The sequence below is a fragment of the Danio rerio genome, chromosome 8, assembly GCF_052040795.2.
Source record: "Danio rerio strain M-AB ecotype USA chromosome 8, GRCz13ab, whole genome shotgun sequence".
Taxonomy (NCBI): domain Eukaryota; kingdom Metazoa; phylum Chordata; class Actinopteri; order Cypriniformes; family Danionidae; genus Danio; species Danio rerio.
The window spans coordinates 15509897-15536521 of record NC_141028.1 but is presented as its reverse complement, the minus strand read 5'-3'; the positions used below and the strand labels follow the sequence as shown (position 1 = coordinate 15536521).

The following is a 26625-nucleotide window of genomic DNA, read 5'->3' as shown; positions in this document are numbered from 1 at the left end:
CTATACAACACATTTGAATCTCAAAGGTTGGATGTGGGGATATTCGTACTGTGGTACAGATTTCCAATGTTAAATGTTTGTAAACTGTAAAAGTGTTTTTTTCCTAATTTAATATTCATGTTTATTTGTTTGTGTTAAGCTTTGTTGATGCCTGTTTTTAATATTCTGGTAAATATGGTGTTCTGAAGGATTATCTTTGCACAAATTAACTTATTGGTTATTGCACCTACCTTACATTTATAAGCCAAGCAAACGTCTCTTTTATAGCGGGTTTTTTCACAACTTTATTCTTTCTTTTTGTGGGATTTATTTATAGACATTTATAGACTCACTGGTCACTTTATTAGGTACACCTTACTAGTATCAGGTTGGACCCCTTTTGCTTTCAGAAACACTTTAATCCTTCGTGGCATAGATTCAACAAGGTACAGAAAATATTCCTCAGAGACTGTGGTCCATATCGACATGAAAGCATCACGTAGTTGCTGCAGAGTTGTCGGCTGCACATCCATAATGTAAATCTCCAGTTTCACCACATTCCAAAGGTGTTCTATTGGATTGAGTTCTAGTGACTGTGGAGCCCATTTGAGTACAGTGAACTCATTGTCATGTTCAAGAAACCAGTCTGAGATGAGTCGCGCTTAATGGCATGGTGCGTTATCTTGCTGGAAGTAGCCATCAGAAGATGGGTACACTGTCTTCATCAAAGGATTAAACATGGTCAGTAACAATACTCAGGAAGGCTGTGGCGTTCACACGATGTTCAGTTGGTACTAATGGGCCCAAAGTGTGCCAAGAAAATATCCCCCACACCATTACACCACCACCACCAGCCTGAACCGTTGATACAAGGCAGTATGGATTCATGCTTTCATGTTGTTAATGCCGAATTCTAACTCTAACATCCGAATGTCGCAGCAGAAATCGAGACTCCTCAGACTAGGCAACATTTTTCCAATCTTCTATTGTCCAAATTTTGGTGTAGAGTGGCACCCGGTGTGGTCTTCCGCTCCTCAAGGTTGGACGTATTGTGTATTCAGAGTAGCTCTTCTGCATACCTCAGTTGTAACGAGTGGTTATTTGAGTTACTGTTGCATTTATATCAGCTGGAACCACTCTGGCCATTTTTCTCTGACCTCTGGCATCAACAAGGCATTTGCGCACACAGAACTGCCGCTCACTGGATAATTTCTCTTTTTCAGTCCATTCTTTGTAACCCCTAGAGATGGTTGTGCATGAAAATTCCAGTATATCAGCAGTTTCTGAAATACTCTGACCAGCCTGTCTGACACAAACAGCCATGCCACATTCAAAGTTACTTAAATCACCTTTCTTATTCTGATGCTTGGTTTGAACTACAGCAGATTGTCTTGACTATGGCTGTTTCTCAATATGCATTCTACAGCGATCTTGTGTCCTCGTGTATCTTCATCATCAACTGCCAAAGTGCATTTCAAATTCTTTAGACCGCAAGAATGAAAGATGCGTGAATCTTCATAGATGTCTTCTTGAAATCGAGGTTGCATGGATGCACACTTGAGCACCGTACTCGCTCTACAACTCCCAGAAGTCATTATGACTGGAGGTGGGAAGTGCAGCATTTTATATAGGTTTATTATTAATGTTTAGAGATATGACTTATTTACCTCAGACGTTTCCCTAAATGAAACAGTGAATATAAACATCACCATGAAAATCTTAATAAAGGAATAAACCCATTAAGGGTGTTTATTTGCTGAAATTCATAATAAAATCTGTTTTACTTTAATTGTGCAACATATATTTGTAATTTTTGTATATTTGTCTTTATACATAGTATATATTTTAAAAAGGAAAAAAAATAATTGTGTATGAATGCTGTAATTGAATAATTTACCATTAAAAAAAGCAAAGCAAAGCAGGAAAAAACACAGCTTCTCATTTCTCAGAGGACGCGTTCTGTTCTTGTGGTCTCACAAGTTCATTCATCCGTGGTGACCTGGCAAGACCAGTCTTCTCAAGAACGCAAGTCTGTTCTCTGCGTTCTTGGAATTGAGAAACAGCCCATGTCTACATGCTTAAATGCGTTGAGTTGCTGCCACGTGATTGGCTGATTAGAAATTTGTGTTAACGAGCAGTTGGACAAGTGTACCTAATAAATTGGCCAGTGAGTGTATATTTGACTTTTTACAATGGATTACAGAATAATCTGTCATTATCTGAAAAAACACAAGAATGTATTTTTAAAATGGAAATTAAATAGAAACCCATAATACATTTATTGTGTTTCATTGAAGTAAAAGTGAAATCAAAAATCAGAGCTCATCGATTATCTAGACATAAAGAAACATTAATCAAAACACTTAAACAAAAGCTTTCATACATGAATGTCATGTGATTATTTTTAACCTTAGGATTTTCACTAGATCAAATCATGAATTCCTCCATCAGTTAAGTTACAGGACATCATCAAAAAGAAAATCTATTCATTGAACCTAAACAAACAATAATAGACATCAATAGCAAAGAAAGTAGATTTATTGTTCTATTATAATATGAGTTCTGATAACAGAATGATCTCTCTTTCATTGTATTCAGTTTAACAAAGGTCTTTCTCTAAATCATTTATCAGGGTGTGGCATTAATGCAAATCATTTGAAGCTGACAGTAACAATATGTGCAAATAATGCAGTGTGCTATTTAATCAGATAGATAACAGCGGGGGATTTACACAGTCCAAATTTCAGCTTCTTCCTTGCAAGTACAAACAGTAATTTAATAGCTAAAGTGTCTTCTTGTTAAGTCTAAAATTCCCAGCTCCAAGATGCTTTAACAGATGCTAAAAGGAAGCAACAAATATACACTCAAAATATTCACGAGTCTCTCTTGTAGTTTTGTTGACTAGTGTTAAGTTCCCATGTTTCATATCCACTTTGTATTTTAGTTCCTTTACCCTATGCTCTCCTTTAGTCCCCATGGTTACCCCAGTTAGTTCCCCTGTGATTTGTGTTCACCATCCCATTGTTTAACCCTTTATTCTCCCTGTATATAAACCTGTGTGTTTCTGTTGTTGAAGGTCAGTCATTATCTGGTGTTTGGATGTAGTACCTCTTTTATTGTGCTAAGTTCCCCGTGCATTACGGCTTGCTCTTGTTTGAATTGTAAATCTTTGGTTCAGACGTGATCCAACAGTCACAGTCGTCTTTCTCCGAACTACATCTCTATTTACATTAATTTTGCACAAAATTATATATATATATATATATATATATATATATATATATATATATATATATATATATATATATATATATATATAAAAGTTTCATCTAAATGTAGTAACAATGACAAAGAAAAAAAACTGTAAAACAAAGAGCGATTCTAATGTGATAACATCCAGAATGTAACATCGTCTTCAGTTTGACACAGAGACTGAGGGCGGAGGTAAGCACAAAAGTAGAGTTATGAAAGGCAGGATAAAAAAAAAATGCCAAATTTGACCAGTTTCATCAGTGCATCATAGCCTAGCCCACTGCACATTTACTAATCTAGGATGAGAATGTGCTGCTATGTCAAGCCTGGTGTAGATAGCCAGGATAAGTGCACATTCATGGCAGTAAAAAACAGACCACGGGATTGGTAGCAGAATCAGTGATGCAGATAAAACCTGTTGGGTATTGCACAAAATGAGGATAAGTTATCAAGCTAAGTTTTTCAAGCTATTCCGGATTAATTTAACCTTGACTCAGTTATTATTATGTATTATAATTATAATATTATCATTATGAAATTATGTAGATTTATTTTTTGCAGCTAACCTGCTTTAAAGCAGGCTAACAAGATTAATCCTGTCAGTTTCGCTGTCTGTGCTACTACAAATTAATGTGTTTTACACAAAAATATGCATGTTAAATTGTAGGAGAAAGATTTATTCATTCATTTTCCTTTGGCTTAGTCCCTTATTTATCAGTGATCGCCACAGTGGAATGAACCACCAACTACTCCGCCATATGTTTTACACCACCCCAGTACTGGAAAATGAAGAGATATTTAAGAGAGATAAAATATATTTAAATAAAATTTAAAATGTTTAATATGTCTGTTGATCCAGGAACATGTCCTGCTTATGGAGAATCATACTAATCGAAATAACTAATCTTCTTCCTGGTTAGTGAGGTTTCACCAAGTAAAACAATTTCCTGGATCAACATCTGTGTTGATCCTAGAACAACATTTCAAAACAGCCAACCAGACAGATTAAAGAATAATTTTAACGTTCTACATCTGTATTCTACATCATTGCTATTCAGCTATTAATTGCCTTTAATTTTGAGAATAATTTACAGTTGGTAATTTTAGGGATAAGGTATGGATTGCATTTTCAAACAGGAATGATGTTCATAACTGAACATAAATGTTAATCCAAGGACAAAGGGAAGAAGAAGCGATGGGATGTGAAGTGATGGTGCTTTATAATGGTGTTTTATACATGTCAGATCATGGTCTAGTTCTAGTTTCTACTGTGTGTATACAAATTTCCAAACAGCTTCTGTTTAAATATGGTGAAATAATCATATTTATTTACCAATAATAAGGGCTGTTGCACTTTATTACTGCGAATACTGCACCGCTTCTAGTCTTGACCGATCTCAACATTTCCTTGGTAAGTTTAAAAACTATGTTGGCATTAATGATTGCATTGGTATTGTTCACAGACTTCTGGTTATTTCAGACTGTTTTTTTAACACTGTGCATGTTACACCAATGAAATATCATAAAAGGAAACTTCCTCTAATAACAAAACATACACATTCAAAGTTAATTTTGCATAAAGACAAATCTCTTTGCATAAAACATAACAAAAAAAATCTTCATATTCAAATCTCATAAGGCTGCATTAATTTGGGCAACCAGAACAAGGGACAAAAACAAAGAAAAGTTATTGTAAAGAGATTGGTATCCACATTTATGCTAATCTCGGTTTACTTATCCCAGTTACTAGGAACTGTCTGTATAAAGCCCAGATGATTGATCTGCACTTGGGAAGATGACAGCAGCCCTTAATTGAAGGAAACAAAAATATGCCTTTAAATTGGAAAGAAATATAATTTGACATTTATTGTGATAAATTATCAATACTGACTGATATGACCATTTTATTGTAATTTATCTTTTGCCTATTGTCCTTACTCAAAGTGTGTGTATTGACCTTGGAAATTGTAAAGAAATAGAATTATTTTTTTTAAATTTCTCATTACAGTTATCCTTTATTATTTATTAAAACATATTGGGGCCTATGGGCCTAGTTCAGTTCTAGTTCATTAAGCATGTGCCGTTCAGTTCTTCTGTGCAGAAAAAGAGAGTGCAGAAAAGCAGACAGGGAGAAAACCCACCGCCTTCTTCTGTGATTATAACATTGGTCTTTAGTTCTGAGGATTGTGTGCAGACAATGTTTAATGATATGTTTTCTCCGATAGTACTGTATTACTGATGGAATATATCTGTGTGACCTAGGGCTTATGGAATTATTCATTTGCACTTAATAAATTACTAATACTTTTGACATTGATCTCTGCCTCTAAGGTTTGTATTGAACACGCATGGAAATATAGAGCTATATTCCAATACTAATCATAGAGGCTAAACCATTTTGTAGCAGGGTTGGACTGGGACAAAAAAAAATTGGCCCTGGCACTTTGGACTGGAGCGGCCCACTACATTAATCAAAATGTTCCCCATCTGTGCACGCCCTTGAATATGTTTACCAACTCCTATTCAATAAAAGCACAAAAGTATGGAGTATTAGCTGGGTTAATCAGCTTTATCACGATTGGACAGGTAACAAATAGAACATTCTCTGAATAGAAAACATAGATTACGTCTTACGGCACCCCTGCTAGGAAGTATTGTTCCATTGGAAAATGGACTTCGAAATGGAGTTCTCAGAGTATTTTAAAATGTGTTCGAACGTGTTCCATTTGAAGGGCACCGCGGCGCGAACACTAAAATGAGGTAAGAAAGCGTTTATGCCGCTGAGGTGTAATTACAGGACTTAATTATATGCAAGTGTGTAATCTACTGGTTGCCAGTAGGCCTACATCGGTAGTATAGAGGATTAAAACAGAATACGAATAAAAAGATATTCAAATTCGTAGCCAGCCTATTGAAAGATGTGGTACTTTTTCTTAAAAACTGGACGTTTTTGCTGTGATTTTCTATTCAATTATGAATTATGAATACTGATTTTTAGTGACACCTTTTAAGCACTAATCTTTGCTGGATTAGCTTGTCGAATGGTGATCATAACCACACTTTCTGATAGGCCTACCAAAAATCTTTTCTATAATTTTATTAAAGTGCATACCATACTATTTTACTGCAAAATAAATTCAAACTGGATTTAAAATACATTTAAATTGTAAATTATTACAGTTTTTTTAATAATATTATGCTTTTTAAATTAAACATTTTAAATTAAACATTTTTAATACTTTTTTAATAGTTATTTTAAAAAACAAATGTATTATCATCTATCATTAAAAAAAAAAAAAGGAATCAGTTTAAACTTGTTTTAATTAAAGGCAAATAACATTTATTCATTCATTTTCTTTTTGGCTTGGTCCATTTTCCAGCTTATTTACCAGCTTAATTTGAATAATAAAAAAATATGTTTGTCTTAAAGCTTTCTTCTATGGGTTTTTTCACAATTTATGATGGGATAGCAATCAAAAATGGGACAAATGAGCTCATGTAGGGGAAAAATTCTTGACTTTGACAGTGAAGGGTGAATCTGATATTTATATTCACTTTTTATAAAACGATATTGTTTGTATACTAAACACTGCTGCTGCTTTTAAGCACATTAAAAAAGCTATGATTTGATGTAAATTAATTGTAGGATACATATTGTTTCAATCTATGCTTTTGAGCGTACATAGACTATTTTTGATATCCATGTTAAATGCAAAATGTACTATCAAAAAAAAAAAAAAAAAAGCTACTGAGCACTTAAAAAAATATTAGAAGCCTAATTTAAGGACTCTTTTTAATTTTTCCGCTTTGGTTTAAAAGCCTCATTTGTCACAATTACTGGAATAGAGTAACCTCACTCATGTATTACTGTAATGTATTGAGCATGTTAGTAAGTTATTAACTCAAAATTGTTACATATCTTTGGGGAAATATACATTGTGCAGTTAATGCTTTTATTGCATTTTACTAAAAGGGACAGTACACACAAATGTAAATGTATTCATTAATTACTCACCTTCAAGTGGTTTCAAACCTTTATGGGTTTTTCTTCTGTTGAACACTAAAGAAGATAGATTTGAAGAATGCTGAAAACTTGTAACCACTGACCTTATATAGGAAATACAAATGACTGGTTTACAGCAGTCTTCAGTATATTTTCCTTTTTGTTCATTCAATGAATAAAAACTTATAAATGTTTAGAACAATGGAGAATGAGTAATTTATGACTGAATTTGCAGCTTTGGTTGAACTTTACCTTTAAGCTAGTTTGAGAGTCAGACATGAAGCACTGCCTGGCATCAGTCCTGCATGCTCTCACTGAAACATCTATGATGCTGGTATAGACGTTGGACTGTGTGACATAATTTTTGGTGGGGTTTCCTGAAGAGAGTTTGAGAAGAACTTTCTGAAAGAGTGACGTTTCAAAGTCAAATGAATTATTGACTGAATTAAAATAAAAGATGAGAGTGACACAGTGACTCGGTGGTTAGCACTGTGGTACAGGTGAATTGAATAAGCTAAATTGGCCATAGTGTGTGAGTGTGAATGCAAGAGTGTATGAGTGTTTCCCATTGTTGGGTTGCCGATGAAAGGGCATCCGCTGCGTAAAACATATGTTGCATAAGTTAGTGGTTCATTGCTGTGCGGTGACCCCTGATGAATAAACGGACTAAGCCAAAAGAAAATGAATGAATGGATAAAAGATGATTGAGATTGATAAATGACTTTTTATTTAAGATTTTCTACAAAACATTTCCCTTTTATTTAGATTTTGCCCCAAGTTTTATTTTTTTTGTGTGTTGCAGCCATTAAAATCTGAACTTGATTTTATAGAATACAATTTATTTAGTCATGTGAAAACATTAGACATTTTTTCTTTTTAAAGAGAATTAACAAGTAATTATAACCAAATTTACAAAAATTAAATTGCATTTACTTAAGTGTCCCACCTTTTTTGGAATTGGGTCTGTAAATTTTTCCATGCAAATGTAGACTTTCAACATGCTTAACCTTTATTTGAAACAAACAAACAAACAAACAAACAAACAAACAAACAAAAGTCATGAAAAGCAGTGGTTCAGATTTTTCGATTTTTTGTATTATTTTTTACATTGTGTGTTTTTTTTTATCTTTACAAAGCTGTGAAAGGACTCCAATAACAGTAAGATATTCATATTTTGGTTTAAAAGAAAATAAATCGTATAAAACAGGATTTTATGTTGTCAATTTAATAGTTGTGAATAAAAATGTAAAATTATATCTAGAGATATGTGGCTTCACAGACATTCGCTGACAAATTCACAAATCCCATTCAGATTATATGATTCCTCTTGGCCGATTATAACAGTCACTGTGTTAAATTATGTGATTCTGTCTGGATAAATTATTCTGTCATCAAGAAGCCGCATAAATGACAAATGTAATTGTCTGCTTTGTTAGTTTACATGGTGATTCCAGTACTCACTTGCAAGGCTGCAGAAGTGTCTCTGCAACATTTATTTATTTTATTCTGTCATGGTAGTTCCATGATCACATGTTATACAAATGTACACATCATACAAGCGTTGCCAGAACTCGCAGTACTCAAAGCCTTTCATGAAAGCAGTTCTCTCTCTTTCTTGACATTTTAAAAGCTGGGCACAGAAAAGATTCTGTGCTGCAATTGGTCAGTGTCACCCATGTGACAGAACTTATTGAATGATGGGGAAAAAATGAAACATGACTTTCTGAGATGAAGTCATGAAGCATGGCAGACAGGGCATTCTTTGTCATGCACTGACACACTACACGAGAAGAATGATTAAATCAATATGCCTATTATTTGTTTATGAATCCCCATAACTGACACAGTGGCTCAGTGTTTAGCACTGTCACCTCACAGCAAGAAGGTCGCTAGTTCAAGTCCCGGCTGGGTCAGTTGGCATTTCTGTGTGGTGTTTGCATCTTCTCCCTGTGTTCGGTGGGTTTTCTCCACGTTCTTTGGTTTTCCCCAAAGTCCAAAGACATGCAGTATGGATGAATTGAATAAACTAAATTGGCCGTAGGGTATATGAGAGTGTATGGGTGTTTCCCAGTACTGGCTTGCAGCTGGAAGGGCATCCGCTGCGTAAAACATATGCTTGAATAGTTAGTGGTTCATTCCGCAGTGGCGACCCCTGATGAATAAAGGGACTAAGCTGGAAAATAAATGAATGAATCCCCACAACACCCTACAGTATACGGAAATCGTCTATGAAAAAAAGCCTCAGAAATCAAGGCTTTGTTGTTTGTTGAACTTGGTTTATAAAGTCAATACAATATTTGCGATCATATTCATTCTGATATTGATGCATTTTTCTTAATTATAAAAGTGTCATTATTTCTGTGCATGTTTCCCTTGTAGCAAACAAATTGTAAATAGTGTATGATTAAGAATATCAACATAGAAGCAAATCTGCACTACAATTATCCTGCTGAGACCCACTCAATTTTTTTTATCTGTGATTTTCTACATCCTTTGGGTAAAAAAAAAACAATTTAGAGTTTTTCCATTTTGTTATTATTTTTACAGCATGTCCACTGTAGTGGACTACAGGACCATTTTAGTTTGAATCGACCGCCACTCAGACAACAATACTGTACAGGATATGGCTGAAAAGGGATATTAATCCAATATTAATGTAACAAAAACAAAACAAAAGCCATTTTTCCTTTTGTATTGAAATTCCTAATACAGTTTAGTCTGAAAGACAGCCGAACTAAAAAAAAACACAAAAACACAAAAGAAATTATGTTATTCTAAAACAACATAAAACATAAAAGCGTTTAAAAATGATTGTCAGTCTCTCTAATTGTCTTTAATTTTCTAATTGTCTGATTGTCAGACTCTAAATCAGAGTTTTCCTCATCTATTTTATAAAGAATCCTCTCTGCTTCAGTTCTGCCCCCTACAACATGCAGTCATTAATTACATTAAGATGTTCCCGGTTTCCACTATGATGATATTTTGAAACACAAACAAGTTAATAGCTTTAAAAGCTAAATGTATCGTTCCTGACACTTTAATAAACAAATATATATGTAATAATATTAGTTAAAAAAAGCTAAATTTTACATACCTCACTTCCCATAAAATGTGCTTTTTTTGTTTGTCGGTAATTTTGGATGCAGTGTAAGAAGTGGCTCCTAACATGCCAGCCAATCAAATGACATATTACTAGAGAGCCCAGGATGTCCTCTGAACAGTACAACACAATGACTGTAAAAAATATGGACGACGCGACAGCCCCTTTTCCCATTGAACGCCTTGAGGGCAAAACGCCTGCTTGACGGGCACAAACTGTCGCAAAAGACTGCTGAAATTGGAGCCTTGGAGAGGAGGAGCCTCGAAAATAAGCGGAGTCGAGCTTCCAACCAAACGCTTTATGTAAAATCAACCACACCCCCGAACTTTTCAGCATGCGTTTGCTGTCATATCAACACAAATGGATGTAATAACGTTAACAAATATGAGGGTTTTATATATTCAATCGTGCCAGCTCCGGGCCGCAGCGCATAACCTACTCGCGGCATCGCGGGCTAATTCCGGCTCGCATGCGACAGCGCCGGCTCGCTCGGCCGCCGCATCTAGCTCGATTGACTCGGGCTGGAATCGGGCAGTGAGTCCAGGCATCCGGAGTAGGTCCAGCAGAGGTAGTCAGTCTGAGCTTTGAGGGGTAAGTCTCCGGCAGGCGAGAATCTAGCTGGAACTGGCCCGAGTGTATTTTGCTATGTGGGTGGCTAGGCGTACGTGTATCAGCAAACTAATAAAGCCCGAAAAAAGCCCTGACCTTAGCGAATAAACAGTGTTCCACCAGGATCATGTATGTCAGAAACTGTAGTTTACTGCAGAACTCATTTTGTCATAGAAATCACAGAAATCACAGAAATCGAGTAATAACACTTCAGTCTTCTGCCTAAGCTCAGACGCGCTGCTTTGAGAAACTGTCAATCACAACTGTCAATCACGATGACACGCCCAGCATTAAATTACTGCTAAAAACAAACTGTTTACAAAAATGAAGATCTGCACCTATTTCAGCACAATAATCAGTGCCTTAATCGACCAGAACCATCTTTCGGGACATTTTATTGCAAGTGTAATAAATTTTTTTATTTAGGCTCAAGTCTCCTTCATTAACACGGAGGAGGCGGGCTTTATGACTTGTACTGCAGCCAGCCCCCAGGGGGCGATCTAACGGCCGAGACCTTCACTCAAACGCAGGCTTGCGGCACACTTGGACAACATTACTGACAGAGTAGCTCAGAAAATTCAAAGAAAGTTCATGAAAACGCAATGTCCACTACAGAGGACACAAGTCAATGAGCGGGGTCTCAGGAGTTATAAACGCTGATTTCACACAGACTTTAAGGTAAAACAGAAATCTTACCACACTTCCTAAAGTTTCTCTTTATATTTGACCATATTTTTAAAATATTTGTTTTTCTGTCCAGGTAATCTAATTCTTGCTCTGTAATCTTGAGGTCTGGACTCTGTGGAGGCCAGTTCATGACTACTGAATATCAATTCAGTGATCAGGCAGAGAAAGAAAGACTAATACATGTAAGTAGTAAGTCGCAAGAGGCTGTGATGTGTTGTGAATAAGTCATAGCTGAAGGGCCTTGTTTGGCATGATACAAAGCACATCTGTAAACCCTTTATTCACAAAGCATCCCAGCTTCTCATACCTTTTGCTTTTATCTATGCGGTTACCACATATAATTTTGGAGCCTCCAAAAGGATTAAATGTTCTAGAATGTTCCTGACAGCAACAGAAATATAATTGTCTTAGTTAAACTATCTAACCATTCAAAATCCTATCAACGAAATCCACAAGAAAAAGAAAAACTCCAACAAAGACACACCCAGGCCTGATTACTGCCACATCTGTTTGAAATCAGGAAATCACTAGAATAGGACTTGCCTGACAAAGTGAAGTAGACCAAAAGCAGATCTGAAACAGTAAAAGTAAGACAAATCTGTGGAAAAAAGAAGAAGAAATCAGTAAGAAACCCTACTGCAAAGCCTACAGTATATGTGTGAGTTACGATTAAGAAACCAAAGCAACAATCAAAGAAATCAAAAACTTTGTTAGTGGTATAAATTGTATGACTTCACATTTTATGAGTGCCGAATTTCATGATGAAGATGACCCGCCTTTATTTTTAATTAACAAAAATGTCTGAACTTGTATATTAAAGTGCACCGATCATGTAAAATCAACTTTTGGAAGCTGTTTGGACAGAAATGTGTGTAGGAATAGTGTGTATACAGTCATATAAGAATGGTACACAACGATTTAAATGTATATATATATTTTCTAAAATTAAAACAGGATCCAAATCCCAGCAATTCTGATTCCAACTGCATCTTGACATTTGCATTTAAAGTCATAGGCGCAAAACAGCTAAAATTGCTTCTGACCCAAAAATTGGCATTTTCAGCAGGGTATAATAAATGATCTGTTGGGTATTTTGAGCTGAAACTTCAGATCCTTTCTTTAGGCTTGTATTTTATAAAGGGGCATAACAGGAGCCCTTTAAAGCACAACCATTATGTATGGGGACACATTGAATCTTTTAAATTAAGTCTCTGAGTAATTTCTTGCCTAAAATAACATTCAGTTGAAGTCAGAATTATTAAGGAGGTGGAAGGGGGGATTCTTCCAAAACAAACATAAGGTAGTTGGTCTATTTATTGTAAGCTTGAATCAATCTGACTGGATTATTGCTGATTACAGATGAGAGACCAACATCAATCAATCATATCATATACTCCCCTCAAAATTAGTTTGTAAAACTTCATTTCAAAGGGTCCTTCAAAATGGACAATTTTGTGTACTTCGGGTATGAGCTGAGAATTCAATATGTCAGTCATGTTTAATTTTGAGGTGCCCTTGGAGGGCAATAGGTCCGATTTGAAATGCACTGTGAACATTACAACTTATGTCAAGTTCACACTGCACGGTTTTCCCTCACCAACAAGTCTTGTGAAATCTTAGATTTCTTAAATCTTAGAGGTAAAACTGTCCTTTTTCACAAAGTGTGAATTTTTAGAGATCTGATCTGAGACAACAATCAACATATCGCAGATACCTGTTAAATATTTGGCATGCTAAATATGTCAACTGAATCACATGACCTACAGCCAATAAGACAGCAAGAAACAGGGCAGCAGGGAATTTGGGAGGTGTTTTAGACCACAATCTCAGAATAAATAAGCTTTACAATAACATTCAAAAGATACAAAGCATAAACATTTGCAGCAGCACATTGCATTCTTATTGATTGACCTTCATCTCCCAACTTCAAACATGTGATTTTGATTTATTTTTTTTATCACTTCTGAAGTCCGCTAGGGAATCAAACAGAATTATAATATATTGTTTATGGTGTAAGCATGCAGTGTGTCACCGATCCATCGTGCAGTGTGAACACAGCAGCAACTGAATGCTACCGCAGAGAGTCATGCAGTGTGAAAACAACGACAATCCGACAACTTTGAAAATCATGTAGTGTCAACTCAGCATACGTGTGTTGGAGCAGGGTTGAAATTAAACTATGCAGGACTGCAGTCCAACCTTTACAAAAAACTCTGTCAAGATGGACAATTGGCTAATCTGACCAGAAGACTTTGGTTTTGTGAAATCATCAACAAATGTCTGAAATCAGAGGCAAATCAGTGCTCGTACACACAAGCAGATATCAAGCAGTGTAAATGATCAAAGATGTGATCTGAGAGAATTGCCAGTGGAATATTTAGCATGGTAAATACATTGGCGATGACCTACAGCCAATGAGAGTCAAGATACAGGGCAGTGTGGAGTTCTCAGAAAAAAATCTACTTTACAACATCATTAAACAGAGACAAACATTTACTGCAGCAGCCACACATTGGAATATTATTGTTTGACCTTCAATGGTCCACTCTGATCACACAAGTGATTTTGTGTCATTTCCTCATCCCTTAGAGACAGATTTTTTGGCTATAGTGTTGCTTTGCGTAACTGATTCAACAACTTTGAAAATTGTGCAGTGTGACCTCAGCATTACCAATCCTTATAATTTGAGTGAACCATATTTATATTCTTTGACACCTTCCAGGAAGGTGAGAACACATTATTTGAATGCAGGATAGTATTACCATCACAAGCGGTCTAGCCATTGCAGATGGCTGGAAACCACTCACTGTCACCCGAACTACAATTCTGCCATCAAACTGCACTACATTTCCCATCAGGCACCTCACTCACACATCCGTTCTGAATCACCCCTGATTACTTGCACACAGCTGTAGTATATGAAGACAGACTATATGGACTATATATAAACCTGACATCACACACATTGCTGAGTCTTCGAAACCGTAAGTGCAACGTTTAGTTAACAATATGAAGCTGCAGGCCCTGAGACCCAACCGCACGCTCAGACCTGCTCGCTCAGACAGCTAGCTAGACCTGCACTTCCAGACCTTCACAGTGCCACCTGCTGTTTGAAAGATTGACTAACCTGAAGTCAGCTGTTTATAAATTGTAACTATTTTACTACTATTAAATATTACGCTATGATTGAATACATTATTGTATAAAATATTAAACATACTAGATTTTGATTTGATGCATTAATTCTGTTGAATTTTTATTAATTGAATTTGTAAGAAGATATTGTTCAGTTATTTCAATATTTTTAGACATTTTTAATTTTTTTTAATCATTAAGGATTTATCACTGTTTTGTATAGAGTTGAGGGAATGAATATTATCCTCATTTACAATACATTTCTTAACATACAATAAAGTATAGTACTATGAGTAATTTTCTCACAACAAACTTTTTCATGAGGTCCTACAAGTCATTAAGCTTTAAACAATGCAGAGAAAAATGGAGAAAAATAATAATTGGAGTAATAATGATTTTTTACGTAGAAAATAACTGTTGGGGAGATTTTTCATTTTTAGAGCAAAAAACTAGAAATATCTGCAGCATTTGGTGCACTGTATTAGTGTTTGCAGAGACCGCTCTTTTTGAATGGTAATATCAATCTGGGAAAAAATACACAATTCACAAGCAAATAATTTTTCTATTATTCTATGCAGATGAACAGATATTTTGATTTCCAAAAAATGTATTTGTAATCATTACAGAACTTTTTAAAAATTGATAAACTGTTATTGTGTTGCTGTTATTGTCTTTGGTAGCACTTTCAGATAGATAATACAGATGTACAGAAGACCTACATACCACTAATTTATGTTACAAATAATAAATGCATTATATATTATACATTTTATTTTATTTTGCCAGAAAACATTGCAAAAAAGTGTCCCAGAATGACACAATAACACCGAAAATAAGAGCAAGCTGTAAATATCACACAATAATGCTCTTTTGACATTAATTTTGATCAAATCAAACACTGAAATAATTGTTTTTTAGTGTAATATTTTACACCACATTGACTTATGCCATAAAACCTGCTCATTTTCAGGAATCGCTTTAATAATCAATAACCTTATACTGGCGTTTCTGATGTTGCTGCTTGCTAGAAAGTGCTGGTCTGAGCATACAGTTGGGTCTCCGTACCTGCCGCTTCACCCAACCCAACAGCTGGTGGCACTGTCTGAGAAATCAATAGGTGTGGAAGTGCAGGTCTGTACGCTCAGGTCTGAGCATGCAGTTGGATCTCTGGGCCTGCATCTTCACCTTATTCCAACATGGGCAAAAATTATATCCGGTATTAGGAGGGATGACGATTTACGATATATATCCGGTATTTTTCCATAAATGGTAACTTGAGAGTTAAAGCTTTTATTAAAACTTTATTAAACATTTTTTTAAGCAAAATATAATTCAAACACTGGTGATTCCCTCCCTGTTTACAAATAAACAGCTGCATGAAAAATAACAGCTGCACAAAATCTCTGATAAATAAAATACAGTACAGGTTTTTCTCCTGCTTAAAAACACTGTTGCCAGCTACTCTCTGTAATGGTTCAGTTACAGTAACCAACTGACAACACTGTTGCCAGTTACTTACTGTAACCAAACTTTTATAGTGAGTAGCTGGCAACAGTGCTGCCAGTATTCTACTGTAAAAAAGCCTGGTAAGGTTTAACAGTGTGCATTTGGATCCTCACCTCTGTTGCCAGAGCCAATCATTACAGATAGTATCTTATGCAATGAGAAAAGTAGAACAGGTTATTTTAATTATTCAAGAGGCATGAAAAAAATTTTAATGGCATATTTGCAACTTGCACCAATGCGAACCCTCGTTTGGTGAAATGAATATAAATCAGTTATAGTGTTGCCTTTCTGGACTCCCAAGAGCTTGATGAAGGAATCACTGGAAAATTGGGCATTTTCTCAGGCTGCATGACATGGTACAGTAGTATGTTTATTCACTGTCGTTAGGCTGACACATTTTGAAGAGATGGACTGAAGTGGTTTTTGCCAAGGCCTGGCTAAAAATGCAGGTGCAGTGACTCGTTTGTTTGTCTTATTCGTTAGATTTACATTTATTGCATATCCCCTATCATAGGTAGAATGTAATAAATGTAAATGTAATGATTAAGAAACACAATGTGCCATAGACAGAGAAATGAACCGTCTTTTGAAAATGTACTCCTCAAATAAAAAATATATATATAATTTTTAAAGATTTTCTCTTTAAAAACTCATGGACTCATGGAAAGATTAAAAGATGAATGTGCAGAACAATATATTAAGGACATGTTTTGCAGCTGCATAAATAAGTAAAAAGTGGGTGGCCATGAAGAGCAGGCTTGTTTTGTTGCCAACAGAGTCTGAGGAGGAGAAGAATGTAAGAAGTAGTTTAATGAAAACAGGGACTCCCACAAGTGAATGAGCGAGGAAACCTGTCCTGGAGTGTGATCACACCATAAAGATGCTGACTGTTGAAGAAGATTCTGCTCTAAGTGTTCAGACAGCACAGCAGAACTTAGTTTTTGTAGATAAGGTTGGTTTTCTCAGACAAACATTAATTTCCCTGTAACACATTAACTATGTAATATTTTGGGCAGTGTTGCTAAACAGTGTTGATGATCATCCAGGCTCATAGTCAGGAGGGGTTTGTGGGGTTCCAAAGACCAACCCCTCACTGACAAGGGTCCAGAATTTGTCCCAAACAAGTGCTCATTTTTCTTATTTTAGTTTACTTTGCCATTATAAATTGTGAAAAAAGAAAAAAACATCGAAAGAGGTTTTAAGACCAAGTGGAATCCTCTGTTGGCTGTTGTGACTTCAGCTAATCAGTTTTGGCCAATGCAAGTTATTAATTTTCATAAGTCCAACATTCAGCTGTGCAAGAAAACATGCGATCTGACGTAAGTCATCCTTCGCTACTTTATTGGTTTTAAATAGATAAAATATTTTACAAGTGGTATTTAAAATCTTGGACTTTTTTCTCAAAACAAAAAGTTATCCCAAAAGCAGCCCATATTACTATTAATTTGAATACTAATTTGGCTATTGTTGTTGTCCATGAATTTTCAAATGGACCTTTTTACAAGAGTTGCTAAAAAAGTCGTGAAGCACTACATTATTATTATTGTTTTAGTTTTTTATTATAGAAATGGCCGAAATCTGACAGAGAAAAGTTTAATGTTTGTTATTTGTGTAATAAATGACAACAGACTACAGTTTTTTTTGTTTTTTGTTGTTTTTTATATAATGGTAGATGAAAGAATAAATTAGTATTTTAAAAAACAAGTACCTTTTTCCTTATCTCTTTATTCTAAATCTTTAGGTAATATTTCGGTTCATCAAAAAGTTTGGTTATGATGACCATCCGATAAGCTAATACAGCTAAAAAGAGTGCTTACAATGCAGTATTTAAACCTCATAGTTACATAGAAAATGAGGCAAATAACTGCAAAAAGGTCCACTTTTTGATAAAAAAAGAACTACCGCTTCAGGCTGCTACAGACCTGTTATAATTTTATAAAGTTGTTGTAGCTGCTACAACAGATTAAACATTAGTGTTCAACAAAACAAATAAATGATCTGAACTGTGCAAACATTAAAAGGGTATGTCATTTACTCACCCTCCAGCCATTCAATGTGTTTAAGTGTCATTTTTCATTTCTTATGAAAAAACAAACAATAGAAACCATCACAGAGATTCTAATGGTTTCACTAAAAAACATCATTAAAACTTTAGCCATCACATTTTACCAGTGTGTCATGTATAATTCATAAAGATTTATTGTTTTTATCTTAAAAATTCATTATAGTTTCCATTAAAACCATACAAATTGTATTATATTTTGTATTGGCTTTTTTTTTTTTATTGTGGCAGCTCATACCAACAAACAGATTAATGTTTTAATAGGTGAAACGATCGATCAATGCAAAAAACAGAGCATTATTTACTTTATTGCCTTTCAATCCAGCTATAATCATAACGATTCTTATTTATATAGTTCTAAAAACAATTTTTAAAGTGTGGATGATCAAAATGCATCATCATAAAGTAGGTAATCAAAGTAGCCTACCCTCTGGTCCACCTTGTTGGGGGTTGAGCATTGGGCTAATGACCCAACTCGTAAAATATAAGATGTTTTAAAACACCAACATGATGTGGCTAAATATCAACTTCGATATAAATGGCCCTGGGAGTAAGTAATCAATCAAAGTACCCTGTGCATAAAGTCAAATTGTGCAGGCTGTCAGACTACAATGTTATTTAATGTACAATAGTGCCCTCTATGGGTGGAAAGATTTGTGCTGCATTTCCCATGAACAGAAATAAATCACAGGTATCTCATTTTAAAAATAATCTCTTGCAGCTTTTTAAACAAGTACAATTTCTTCTAGAAGGTATTGCTATTGGTGAGTGTGTCAATCGCATGAGGGATCTCATGATAGATGAATAATTTGAATCGTTTATTATTATTTAGTTATACATGTATAATTTGAATTAATTTAATAAAGTGTTGGAATGTAGCTTTTTAATTGTCTCTCATTAAAAATGCAATGCAATAATTGTACTGTTATTAATATGGATTGTTGCAACATGTGGCAAGAAAATCAGATCATTTGTTTATGGGAAAATAATAGCCAAAGACTCAAATGCTAGAGACACCCTAAGCCAAACAATGATTTTTTGACAGTATTTGCATGCTGACTTTTGACTGGTTTTGAAAGCCCTTGGTTGGCTTCAGAGTGTGCAAAGTAAAATACAGCTCCAGTTGTACCTCTTTCATGCAGAAACCCACAAACATCCATCAATATATGTGCAATTCTCTTTGTGTCACACACACTGGCTTTACTTAAATCAAAAGTGCTAAAATTTCTCAGGGGCTAAAAGAGGTGAGAAGTTTTGTTCCCCTTCGGGGGGAACTTCAGCACTATAAGTGGATTTGATTGTAAAATCCACGCATTGGGAGGTTCGGTTCAGAAGCTACTCGTCTGAAAGAGTATTGAACGGGCCAATTAAGAATGAATTGGCAGCGCAAGCCTGCGCAGGTGAGCGGCATAAGCAATCAACTGAGTATATAAGCTCACCTGGCGCCAGCAGACGCTATCCTTTTCGCTTCAGAGACTTTCTGATCGAGTCGATGAGGGTTCCTCCTGCTGTGACCAGCGATTCTGAGCGAACGAGAGCATTCTCCCGGTCCAGAGTGTGTACACGCAGTGGCAGACGGTCGAGCTGGGTTTCTCCCTTGCCTGGCGTTCTTTGGGTCCGGTCCTCCAGAGCGGTGCGTATAAAGTTGCAAACTTCACAGAAAGAGCAACACAGTCGTGCAGCACGTCCTTATCAGGACGGCGCTCCGACTGTGCATTTCTGGATGCGGTGGTTTCCTGTCCTCGGATGATGGGCGCGGGCACTGTGTTACATGTCTGGGGGTCCAGCATGTTAATGCGCTGCTCGCGGGCAGTTCATGTCGTCATTGCGATGCCATGACTGTTGCGCAAGATCGCGGTTAGCCTTTGCAAAAGGGCGAACCACCCCAGTTGTCCCCTGCTCTGCAGCGGGCACTCGGGCAGATCTGAGGGTTTCAGCGAGAGATAATCCGTCGCCCACGGGCCCGCGGACCTCCCGCTCCTCTAAGCGCTCCATCCAAGCTTCGGGCGGGGGAAGCGATCCGTCTAACAGATGGTAGCCCTTACGCCCGATGACACCGGAGACCAGATGTCCACCGCGGCATCGGAGGGTGGGCTTTCATTGTCCGATGATCCAGACCCGCTCGCCCCCTTCGGGCTGGTGAGCGCTGTCACTACGGATCCTGAAACGGACATGTTAGCCGTGCTTTCCCGGGCTGCTTCGGCCGTGGGTTGGAGATGGTTTATCCCCCAGCTCCGCGGTCGGACCGACTAGAGGGGCGTTCCCTTCTTCCCGGAGGTGCACAGTAGGCTCACGCGGTCTTGTAAAGCACTTTTTTCTGCTCGTGCTGCGTGTTCCTCCACCCTAACCACTCTTGACGGTGAAACAGCCAGGGGGTATGTGGCGTTTCCTCAGGTTGAGTGCGCGATGGCGGTAAATCCGCGCGGCGCCTCTTCTTGGCGGGTTCGCCTCGTCTCCCATCCAAAGCCTGTAAGTTATCTACCTCCCTCGGAGCTAGAGCTTACATAGCTGCGGGCCAGGCTGCTTCCGCCTTGCATGCGATAGCCACCTACCAGCGCTACCAAGCGCAGGCGCTGGCCGAGCTGCACGAGGGTGGGTCCAACCCAGGCTTACGAGCTTCGCACCGCCGCCGACTTAGCTCTTCGGACTACTGAGTCCGCTGCGTGTGCGTTGGGGAGGACGATGTCCACATTAGTGGTCCAGGAGCGCCACCCCTGGCTGATATGCGCAAAGTCGACAAAGTCCGCTTTCTTGACTTTCCCATATCCCCAGCCAGGTTCGGCGACACTGTCTGTGAATTGACCCAGGAATTCAAGGCGGTGAGAGAGCAGTTGGTGGGTGATGTCTTATCGGCGGTCCGTAGCCCGCTCCGCCCGCCGTGCCATTCATACCTGCTCCTCGCCGAAGGCGCCCGCCTACGAGAGCTGCTCCGCCCCCGCACACGCCTCAGGCGAAGCGAGCGCGTCGGGCACCTCGGAAGCAGGCAGCCCCCCTGCCCAGAACGCCGCTAAGTCCGGCAACGGACCGCGAAGCGCCCCTGGGACAGGCCATCTGGAGAAGAGGGAACTTGCTCTTTCCCCGCTGGAGGGCGGGGCCCCATTTCCAACGGCACTTTTTACTGCCATGAAAACATTATGAAAGGGCACTTTTCACTTCCCCAGATGTGACAGCCCGAAATCTGCCAGTCTGGGACGCTATGCTTTCTAGCTTGCAGATTCGGTGCGTTTCGCCAGTGGCTCACGAGCGCTGGGAGGACGGTCTCCTTTCTCCCACCCCTCGAGCCTCCCCTCCGGAGCTCGGGTTTGGAGTGAGAGCAAATATCTCACCTCCAGCTTTTCCGTGGGACCCGCGAGCTTCCCGGATCAGCACACCCACTCCGCGCTGCCCCACTGCTGGTACGTCAGCGATTGTAGCGATGAGTCCATTAGCGAGAGCTCTGCCTGCCTGGTTAGCGCGGGCCAGCTCTTCGCGGTGGCTCATACGCACAATCAGACTCGGCTATGCGATTCAGTTAGCGAAACGGCCCCCCAAGTCACGGGTGTGTATTCACCAGGGTCAGCCCCCTGTCTGCCCCTGTCTTGCGAGAGGAGATTGCTGTCCTCCTGGCGAAGGATGCAATCGAGCCGCTCCCTCCAGCCGAGATGGAGAGCGGGTTTTACAGCCCACGCTTCATCGTGCCCAAAAAGAGCGGTGGGTCACGGCCAATCCTAGATCTGCGCGTTTTGAACCGCTGCCTGCACAAGCTGCCGTTCAGAATGCTCACGCAGAAGCGCATCCTCCGGTGCGTTCGTCCTCTGGGTTGGTCTGCAGCATTAGACCTGATGGACGCGTATTTCCATGTCTCCACTCTTCCTCGCCACCGACAGTTTCTGCGGTTTGCGTTTGAAGGTCGAGCTTGGCAATACAAAGCCCTTCCCTTCGGGCTCTCTCTGTCTCCGCGGGTCCTCACCAAGCCCGCGGAGGGTGCCTCAGCGCCCCTTCGGCTCGCGGGCATCTGCATACTCAATTTCTTTACGACTGGCTGAATTGCCCTCTCTTTTGATTATGCACAGAGTTGATTATGCACAGAGACAAAGTGCTCTAGCACTTCCACCTGTGGGGGTTTCAGGTCAACCGAGAAAAGAGCAAACTCGCCCCCGTGCAGAGGATCTCTTCTCTCGGGCTGGAGCTGGACTCGGTCACCATGGCAGCGCGCCTCTCCGGAGAGCGCGCTCAGCTGATGCTGTACTGTCTGAGAGAGCTCGACAGTAAAATAGTGGTCCCACTGAAACTATTTCAGAGGCTCCTGGGGCATATGGCATCCGCAGCCGCTTCATGCCGCTCGGATTATTCTATATGAGACCACTTCAGCACTGGCTTCACGATCGAGTCCCCAGACGCGCATGGCACGCGCGCGCACACCGAGTCTCTGTTACTGCGCTGTGTCGCCGCGCCCTCAGCCCTTGGAGCGACCCCTCGTTCCTACAGGCCTGGGTGTCTCTAGAACAGGCGTCCAGTCTTGTTGTCGTTTCAGCAGACGCTTCCAACACGGGCTGGGGGGCTGTGCGTTGCGGGCATGCGGCTGCGGACCTGTGGAAAGGTAACCAGTTGCATTGGCATATCGCCTGGAGCTGTTGGCAGTGTTCCTCGCTCTCCACCGTTTTTTCCGGTGTTGGAGCGGCAACACGTGCTGGTCAGGACGGACAGTACGGCGGCGGTGGCGTATATCAGCCGTGTAGGGGGTATGCGCTCTCGCCGCATGTCTCAGCTCGCCCGCCGTCTGCTCCTCTGGAGTCATCCGCGGCTGAAATCGCTGCACGCCATTCATATTCAGGCAAGCTCAACCGTGCAGCCGATGCGCTCACACGGCAGCCTTGCGTCCTGGAGAATGGAGACTCCACCCCGAGTCTGTTCAGCTGATATGGGCGCGATTCGGGGAAGCCCAGATCGATCTGTTGCTTCCCCCGAGATCGCTCATTGCCAGTTGTTCTTTCCCTGACCGAGTGCTCTCGGCACGGATGCACTGGCTTACAGCTGGCCTCGGGGCACGCGCAATACGCGTTTCCCCCAGTGAGCCTGCTCGCGCAGTTACTGTGCATGGTCAGGGAGGACGAGGAACAGGTTGCTGGTTGCGCCCCTCTGGCTCAACCGGACCTGGATGTCAGAGCTCTCCCTCGCGATAGCCCTCCCCTGGCAGTCCCTTCGAGAGAGCACCTACTCTCTCAGGGACAGGGCACCACCTGGCACCCTCGCTGATCTTTGGAGATTTTTAGACGCGAGGAAGACTTAGGTAACCTCCGATTGCGGTGGCTAATACCGTCACTCGGGCTAGAGCCCCCTCCCCGAGCGCGCCTATGCCCTGACGTGAAGTCTATTCACTGAATGGTGTGTCTCTCGCTGAGAAGACCCCCGTAATTTGCCAGATCAGCGTTGTGCTTTCTTTACGCCGAGAGAAGTTGGAGAGCAGGCTGTCGCCCTCCACACTCAAGGTTACGTGGCTGCCATCTCCGCTCTCATAACGCGGTGGCTGGCAGCACCGTGGGAACGCATAACCTCATCATCCGGTTCCTCAGGGGCGTTAAGCGAATTAATCCACCCCGCCCCCTCTCATGCCCTCTTAGGATCTCGCCCTCGCTACACAAGCCGCGTCAGATCCCTTCGATCCTCGACTCAGTATATTTCTGTCCCTGAAGACAGCTCTGCTGGTCGCGTTGATATCGATTAGAGGGTCGGGGACCCGGAGGCATTTTTCGGTCAGTGACTCGTGCCTGTAATTGGGCTGGCTTCTCTCACGTCCTGAGACCCCGCCCGCGATATGTGCCCAAGGTTCCTACCACTCCGTTTTAATACGAGGTAGTGAGCCTGCAAGCGCTGCCCTCGGAGGAGGCAGACCCAGCCCTTATTTATTGTCCAGTTCGCGTTTTGCGTATTATCCGGACCGCACTCAGAGTTTAGATCATCTGAGCAGCTCTTCGTCTGTTATAGCGGTCGGCAGCAGGGAAGTGCCGTACCGAAATAAGTTCCCACTAGATTGTGGATGCCTTTCTTTCACTATCAGAGCCGAGATGAGCCGCGTCCCCCGAGAGCGCGTGCGCACTCCACTCGGAGCTTCGCATCCTCTCGAGCGCGCGCACGCGGCGCCCCTCTAACAGACATCTGTAGAGCTGCGGGCTGGGTGACACCCAACACATTTGCAAGGTTTTACAATCTGCGAGTGGAGCCGGTTTCCTCAAGGGTATTAGGTAACCCTTGGTGATTGAGGGAACAATTCGGTAGGGTGTTGAAACACGCTTGCTGCGCCATTTTCCCTAACACGGAGATACGTGCGCCTTTTTATCTGTCAGTAAAGTTCCCCGTCAGGTGAGCCCTGCAGATTCCTCCGTGGCCCCCAGCACTGACTCAGCGGAGGAGTCACTTGCTGGCCCACTACGTTGTAGGTCTGCCCGCTGGTCAGCCCGCGTTTTGGGTAAAGGTGCCTGCTATGTGTGGTCCCCACTAGGCGATCCCATATGCTTATTCAGCCACGGTTAAGTCCCCCCCCCCCCTGGGCGGACCCGTGTCTTCCCTCCCCGCTAACCACTCTTTTGCTATGCGTACTCCCCCTTTTAGGGCTAGTCCATATGTAAATTCTGCCATCTATCCCCCCTTGGGTAACGGATGGCCCCCGCAGCGTCCTCCCTATCGGGATTGCACGCTTCCCAACGTACTGTCGTATTTTCCTAGAATTATCTAGATGCTCACGACTTCCCAAAAAATATATATAAATCCGTAAAACTTCTGTTGAAGTAGGATAAATTAGGGCCAGGGACACGTTGGAGGACCGCGCCCCCCATGATGTGGGTGCGTCACGCTTGCTTGACTATCTCCTCATCGGGGGTGTTGGTAAGGTGCAGTCATTATGGCGCTTTCAATGGGCTCCCAATGCGTGGATTTTACAATCAAATCCACTTATAGTGCTGAAGTTCCCCCCGAAGGGGAACGTTCGAGGTTACTAAAGTAACCCTTCGTTCCCCGAGGAGGGGAACGGAAGCACTATACTCCGTCGCCATAATGACTGTCCCTTAGCTGTTGAAAGTCTCTTCAGCTTAAAAAGGATAGCGTCTGCTGGCGCCAGGTGAGCTTATATACTCAGTTGATTGCTTATGCCGCTCACCTGCGCAGGCTTGCGCTGCCAATTCATTCTTAATTGGCCCGTTCAATACTCTTTCAGACGAGTAGCTTCTGAACCGAACCTCCCAATGCGTGGATTTTACAATCAAATCCACTTATAGTGCTTCCGTTCCCCTCCTCGGGGAACGAAGGGTTACTTTAGTAACCTCGAACGTTTCCTATATAGTTACTGTACACAGTTACAATTTGAACCTTATGTACTTGAGGGAAATTAAAGATTATTTTATTAAGATTAAATACATAAGTAATTATTTACAAAATAATTACAATGTATAATTAAGATTTTGTTTGCAATTCTTGTTTTTTGTTAAATAATTATTCTAGAGTACTTATACAAGGGTACATATCAACTCCATATAGTTTTCCTAATGTCTTAAAGGAGACAATTAAATTATGGTATTGAAGCTCTCTCAAGCTTTCACATTGTCATGTTGTCTTTTATTCAGAGTATTATTTCATTATCCAGACTGAAATGTTACCGATTCACAGAATTGAAAGGAATTTCACTGCCTCGTCTGTTTACTCTATTGGTATTTGCGGTGCTGGTCTGTCACGTATTACTGGTTTTCATATAAATCAAGTTTGACAACTATAGAAGACAAGTGGCTGTGCACCTCTGTAACCAAAATTAGAAAGAAAATGTATATTCTGTTAATATATGCCCTTTTACTTTTTTATTAAAGGGTTAAATATTGCAAAAAATATATTATTATTATTATACCCCCAATAATAAAAATATTATTAGCAGTATTGTTATATGCATCTTTATCTATGTTTTAATATAAAAAGTTTAGATTTGTCCACCTGTTGCGTTTTGGAGACGTTTGTATTAACATATAGGGCATAAGCATGGGATGTGTTTTTGGAAATAACATTTATCCATTAGCTGGAAGTAAAAAATAGTTTTAAAACAAATCTTTGCGCTTAACAAACAAAATTTCAACATGTAAAATACAACCAAACCCTTATATGAGGCTTTGTAAATTAAATTTGTGAACTACAAAAAAGTTGCATAATGAAATATTTATTTTGGATGTTTAAAAGAAGAAGAAAAAAAAAAAAAAAAAAATATATATATATATATATATATATATATATATATATATATATATATATATATATATATATATATATATATATATA

The 26625-nt window shown here is 39.8% G+C and overlaps 1 protein-coding gene across 5 annotated transcripts in view; it reads right to left on the bottom strand.

The window, feature by feature from the left end:
* The window catches only part of lonrf1 (LON peptidase N-terminal domain and ring finger 1), a 203374-nt gene that overhangs the window by 70715 nt on the left and 106034 nt on the right, over window positions 1-26625 (bottom strand). The window contains exon 5 of one of the 5 annotated variants that reach the window (XM_087262625.2): window positions 12174-12228. The exons of the other annotated variants lie outside the window; for them this stretch is intronic. The gene's annotated coding sequence lies outside the window, so the exon portion shown is untranslated. The remainder of the gene's footprint in view (window positions 1-12173; window positions 12229-26625) is intronic. 5 annotated transcript variants of the gene reach the window in all.